At 47.4% G+C, this 6,536-nt stretch overlaps 1 long non-coding RNA gene across 1 annotated transcript; it reads left to right on the forward strand.

Moving 5' to 3' along the window:
• The first annotated feature begins 714 nt into the window (after positions 1-714).
• Positions 715-3,147, forward strand: LOC122381125. The gene is made up of 3 exons (XR_006256476.1): positions 715-955; positions 1,194-1,329; positions 2,026-3,147. It is a non-coding gene; the product is annotated as an uncharacterized LOC122381125 (long non-coding RNA).
• The last annotated feature ends 3,389 nt before the right edge of the window (positions 3,148-6,536 follow it).

The raw sequence follows: 6,536 nt of genomic DNA on the forward strand, positions 1-6,536 counted from the left end.
CGATATAAAGATATAACGATATAACGATTTTTTATAATCGTTTTCATGACAGGTGATCTGGCGAGTGCATCAAACCTGACCAAATTTGCACCAATTTTCTTCATATCTTCATATTATATACCTTTTTATTTCTGTGTATTAATCGAAAATAAAGTCTCATAATTAATTGATCAAATCGTCACCGTATCCAGACCAAATGTCTTCCAATTGTGTACCAGTTACCTATCATGAAAACGGTTATTCGCAGACATTTGATTGTAGACATTTCATCTATGTAATTTTCGACCTAAAAGAGAGGTAAAGCCGTCTTGGTTTACGGGGCCTGCTAAGTCGTGAGGATGAGGACACGCACACGTCATTACTTTGAACGAATGTTGGTGCCCTTATTTCATGAGGTAAAAACAACTTTGACAACTTTCAGGATCTATGTTTCTTTTTGCACTGTTGTGGCATAAACATTACCTTTTCTTTCTTCTGTCATCACTCATCGCATTGAAATTACAAAAACATCTAAATTTCAACAACACATTGCTTACGACTTCGAAGTGTCGCCTCAACGCAGCGAGGGGAGGGAAGGGAGGGGTAGCAACGGCCGGCCGCCGTCGGTTCCGTCCGCACATCTGGTTGAGGGGCGTCTCGCTGTCGCCATTTGTCATCGTGAATGGGGCCGCGCCGACGCGTCAGACGGGACGAACGGGGGAAGCCGGTCCAGACTGCGCCGCGCGGTTGTGTGAGCAAGCCGTGGGCTAGGTACCGCTCCAGGTCAGACCATGGTTGGCACTGAAGAGTGCGGCGACACTACAGAGCTGTGAACGAAGACGGTGAACGGCGAGATGTGGTGACCGCTTGTCTGACCAGTGCCCAAAGTCGTGATCTACCTCTGGGGTCAGTGCGTGAGAAGCTGGACTCGGCACCAACGGAGGACGCAGCTCGACAAGGAAGCTATGCTGTGTTGGTAATGAACTAAAGCACTTAATTGTAACGAATCCATGACAGATATAAAATGACGATACTAACTCAAGTTTATTGTAAAAGACAAAGCTTTCGATACACACAATATCTTGATCACTGTCTAAGATATGCAGAATATGACGTAAAATGACTGAGGTCATCAACCTCCGTCTGAGATTGTCCTTAAATTGCCCGGACAATATAATGTCATCGGCCTAATGCTTCATCTGCTTCTGTTCTAGAGGGACGTCTGCCGGTTACGACCGGAAGCTTTCCGACGGGACTTTACAGAACCCACAACAGCAGTATGAACCCGGCGTGGAGTTAATGCGTCATTGCTCGCATGAGCAAACGAAGAGCGACTTCCAGGCGAAGTTGGTAAGCAGTTTATGGGGGTGGGGGTTAGCTTAGAGCTGTTGAACAACCTGTCCTTTACCCAAGTCTTAAGGCTGAGACACACTCTTTCTACAGCCAGAAAATCTCATGCGAGAGCCCATTAATTAAATACATGAAATCACGATCGCATCAGCCGCTTACAGGGATGTGCGAACGATTGACGCGATTGTTATAAATAACATGCAGTTGAATAGGCTCTCGCACTCCATTTTCTGTCTTCGGAAAGAGCCTGTTTCAGCAGCTCTACTAGACAGCTCTGCTTGTGAAAGGGACTTCATTGTCATCTTGATAAACTAGCAACCGATTTTAATTGTCACACGGCGTTCATTTATCCGTCAAGTGCTTTCGCGAGGAACTTCGTAAGGCGTAATATAAACGTAAAACATTTATTACCTAATGACTTTTCTTGGAATCATAAATGTTTAGAAGTACAAATTTAATTGTTGAATTTTCATTTCCTGTTTTAATTAACTATTCAAAGAATATCACATTCAATTTCTAAGCACTTTTCGTGGGGAAAAAAGTTATAAATAAGTGTAATTTCATAAAATGGCATTAAACATGTTTCAGCGTAAGCTGAAGTTTTCTATATAAGGACATTCCATGTAGTAGCAAGCTGAAAAACCTGATTGATATACCTACAAGTGCACATATTTTTGTTTTTGTCCACATCCGCAGAATTCCTGGAGATGCGCTGGGACATGGATCATAGCAAGGTGGCTCTCAGTGGCAGCTGACCGCTGAGATGTGTCTGAAACAGCCAGAAGGAAGAATCGAGTTGTGGATCCAGGGCACTACTGAATGGAAGGCGGGACCAGCTGTAGGGAGACTACAGCAAAGCCGTCGTTCTCAATCTGCTGAACAGACTTCTGCTGCAGAGGAAAAACTGGGGTTCGACGTGTTAGAACTGGGGTTAGACCGGTTACCAGTGCTCGTGTTCGTCACCTGTTGTTTGTCACTGCTGTGCTGCTGCTGTATGTCATGTTTGCCACCTGCTAAACGTTCACAATGTATTTTGAGTGAATGATAACTTTTTTAGTGTTTGTCTTGATTTGTAACGAGTATATGAAGTATGTTAACCTTTCATCAAATGAAGGACTCCACATAAAAATAGTATAGGCTGTGGTGGTACAGACACATACCATTCTTGGCCGACTGTTGTGCATTGATCTAGTCGTTGAAGCGTCCTGAAAGTCTGGAAATAAACAGGCATAGCCAAATGGATTGGTTCTAATTATTTTCCTGTGTGGTTTTATCGTTTCCCTATTGCGGGAAAACAAGTGGACAATTTTGTTTGTATGTAAACAAGTATGTGTATACAAGTATTTGTATGTTTACAGACAAAATAAATAGTCATTGTCAATTTTAATGGGACCCGATATGTTTCCCAGTGCGGTTTATTACTGGCTTCTCCGTACGGGGAAAAAAGGAGACAAGGCAGTGGGGCCATTGCCAAGTTGGGAAACGGCCGGGGTTCGCGCGGGGAAAAGGTCTGGGAACGTTAGGGGAAAATCACGGTTTCCCCGATCGGGGAAGGTCTCCAGTAAGCATAAACCCGTATAGCCGGGTGGGGGAATGTGCGGGGCTCGCACAGGATCTTCTTGGGGAAAATGTTCGATAGCCCCGTACGGGGAACCGACCTCAACAACGGGTTTTTACCATAGTCGGCGCGGGGTTAGCTTGGGGGACGTTTGGGGAACGCTTGGGCAGTTATACCGTTTCCCCGTACGAATCCCGCACAAAGTTCCCCGTACAAAGTGTCTCAAATCCCAAGCGAACGCTCCGTTTTCCCCAAGAGAACGGTTGGGGTTTCCCCGAGCCCGCCCCAAGCTCGCCATAAGCCCTCCCCGTACGGGGAAAGCTCCGATTTGCTGGCTGGGAGAATTGTCTTATTTATTATTACTAACTTGAATCAGAGAAATAGCCTCTAGCAGGGATACTCTTCTGTGACCTTGACCTTTGAGCAGTCTTGTATCGTAAGATGAACCACAAATAGGGAACTGATAAGCCTCAAAACATTTCAAAACATCTTGGAAGTTAGCACGCAAGATGAGCGAAAAAGTGCCAAGTTTGAGGTCAATTTTAAGCGTGACCTTGACCTTGACCTTTGATTTTGAGCACATTTTCGGAATCTTCAGATTCTCTTCTTTTGTTTGACTCCAAATTTTGCCGGTTTGGTGCAGCCTGCCGTCCTCTAGAAGGCTTACTTTGAGATCACTACACATGTGCCGGCTTTTGCCTTTGACCTTGACCTCTGACCTTGAAAATTGACCTGAGGTCAAAAATTTTAGGTGCTTTAGAATCGTCTCGTAAGGACCTTTCGTTTGGTATCGCTTATGTTTCCGTAGCTCCCTTATTTACGGAGTTAGACAGGGGGGGGCGAAAAACGCCCCTCCCCGGGCTGCGGTGGTTGGGATTACCCCCCGGGCCCGGCCGGGTTATCTGATGTGGCTACCCGCTATTATCAGCTGTTTTAGAGGAAAGCACTTATTTCAAAGTAAGAAGCCCACCAGCGTCAGCGAGCCAGTCAGCCCATGTTCAGTGAGTGGCAGGTGATTTATCGATGCTAAGGTAATTTATCAATCTGATACAGGCCTCCGGAATTTAGTAACACCTAATCATTTCTTCTCCCTCACTATCAGACTCTCTGCAGTCAGCAGTGGCCAGTACCAAGGAACTCGCCAATTGGGATCAAGGTGCAATTTTCTTGGTAACAAAATGTAGGGGAGAGCGGGGCCAGTTGAACCACTTTTTATATATTGACATGCACAGCGAGATCTAGTTGTCATATCGAAAAATGCACAATGCCATGAAAAAATATGCTCTTTTGGCTTTATTTTAAGATATGTAAAATTATGTTTCAAACATATTTTGCTGCCAAACGCATGCTTATAAAACAGCTCTACGCCCGTTTCAAATGACCCCGATGCGAGGGTCAATTGAACCAGCCCATGGGGTCAATTGCACCTATCCTTGACAATGGGATGTTTTCCTCTTTAAGGCCACTTTCTTAAGGAGATATTTTGTCCGGTTTACTTTTCCAAATGCTACATTCAATAGGTCGTTGGAAAGCTAAAAGTGCAAAGTTCCTCATAATAGGTGACATAAAGTACATAGACTATGGTAAAACGGGCGGATGAGAAAAATGAGAAATATCTCAGGTTATAGTGTGCTTTCAAGCAAAAGGCTGGAGAAAAGGGGGTCAAAAATTGAGCTCTATTAAACTACTATTTCAGTTTAAAAGCTCATTTCAAAGGTGGACTTTACAGCCCCTGAACAATAACCATTGCAAAGGTCACCGGGGTCCATTGAAACGACCTGTGGCCCTGTTTCAACTGACCCTCAGAGAAGCGTTTCAATTGACCCCATCCGCTCCCGCCATCTCGCACGCGCCGTAAAGCACATGCCAAACGAGCTGGATGGACGGCATCATGCTGAATGAAGGGCCAAATAAGATGTTATTCCGGAGCCAGGAGTTCTTCTTTCAGCAAACAAAGGTATATGAGATATCATAAAATATTCATCAGAACGATTTCTCCCAAACGCCCCTCAAAAACACAAAAACAAGTGTCAAATCAAAATTACCGTCCGTTTGCCGCCCAAACGCCGTTGACAAAGGAAGTGGTCGAGCGCGGATGCGCAGTGGTGTCGGCAACGCCATATGTTGCATACTGTTGAAAATAAAGCCATGTTTCATCTGACCCCGTGTTTCAACTGGCCCCGCTCTCCCCTACATAGCTATTTTGGCCGGAATCCGACCCAGTGACCCAGGCACACAGTCGACACATACCAGTGACGGAAGCACTAGACCCTCACCCTGGCTGATCGTGGAAGCACGTAGCGTCTAGTGTGTGAGCATAATGCACTAACAAGGCCTTCCAAGAGACAAGAGGTCACCAGAGACAAGATATGACGGCAAGGAGAATAGTGTCGCCGGCATCAAAGCCTTAACGGAGGCGACAAATGCAAATTGCGCCGGCGCCCAGGGCCGTGCTGCATCTCTGATGGAGCGTCTTTTGCGAAAACCTGCCATAACCGGCTGTGTGGTAAGTGGACCACCTTTCTCATATGAAAGGCAGACATACGGACCATGTGGAACAGTCAGGCATGACGACTGAAGATCACGAGTTGATGGAGAGCGCCGATCGTTGCACATTCTAACGCCGCCTGTCCAGTCCAGCCGGACCAGCGGCGGTTGTCAGGTCCTCTGTCTCTGAACTAGCCTCTCTGCACCCAGTGACACAGCGTACTCGGCTGGACGCTCGCATTATCCCGTCTATTGGACCCTCTTCAGTAGCGCGACTCGATAGCAGCGCTGGCCGACCAGCTCGGTTTCCGGCTCCGGCAGTGTATCGCGGCGGTTCCGATGCAAATTGTCAGCGCCAACTGGCCTTTTGTAGGCGGGGAACTGTCTCTGACGGAGTCGGGCCCGGTCCAGTCCGCCCCCCGAGCCGCCGCTGAGGGGCGGACGGCCCGCCGGCCGCGGCAGCCCGCCGTATATTTGTGTCTGCGAGTAGGGCCGGCCGGCAGCCGGAGCGGCTCGCTGGCCTGGCACGGCCTATTGGTCGCTCCGGAGGAGGCGGACACCCGGCAGCGGCCGACGGGCGAGGGTGGGAGAGGGAGAGGGAGAGGGAGAGGCCGGCACCGGCTGCCAACAGGAGGGAGTCTGTTCTGCCAGTTCGATGGAATAGAAACTCGGTGCGATGGGATCCAGGCTGGCAGTGATATATCGCACACGGTCCAAGTGGAAGGCTGGAATTCCGCGGCTGGTGGCGTTTGGAGGGACGACAGACGGAAGAGGAAGAGATACCTCGGGGCGGAGTGGGCTGAGTAGCTGCAGTCATTGTATTCATATGGCTCAATGGCAGAGTTTTCATTATCGATGGCTGTGATATAATTAGGTTCTGCATCCAAGTGCAAGACTGGTAAAGCGTCACAGCTAGGAAGTTGGATCGAGACGTCCCTCATGGTCAGTTATCGTGGCAGGTGCACCATCGACGGCTGAACTTTGTCTTATACAACACAGCTTGACTCTTTACAACTTTCTGAATTTTACGACTCATGAAATGGATGGTGCTGTGGTAATTATAATAAGTAATTAATCTTTCCCTGCGTAAAATTACTCAATTGGCAGAGCCAACTAATCATTTTTGCGACCTACGTTACGGACTCATGCATATTTCATACTG

Source organism: Amphibalanus amphitrite, unplaced genomic scaffold, assembly GCF_019059575.1.
Source record: "Amphibalanus amphitrite isolate SeventyFive unplaced genomic scaffold, NRLGWU_Aamphi_draft 000114F_arrow, whole genome shotgun sequence".
Classification (NCBI taxonomy): Eukaryota; Metazoa; Arthropoda; class Thecostraca; order Balanomorpha; family Balanidae; genus Amphibalanus; species Amphibalanus amphitrite.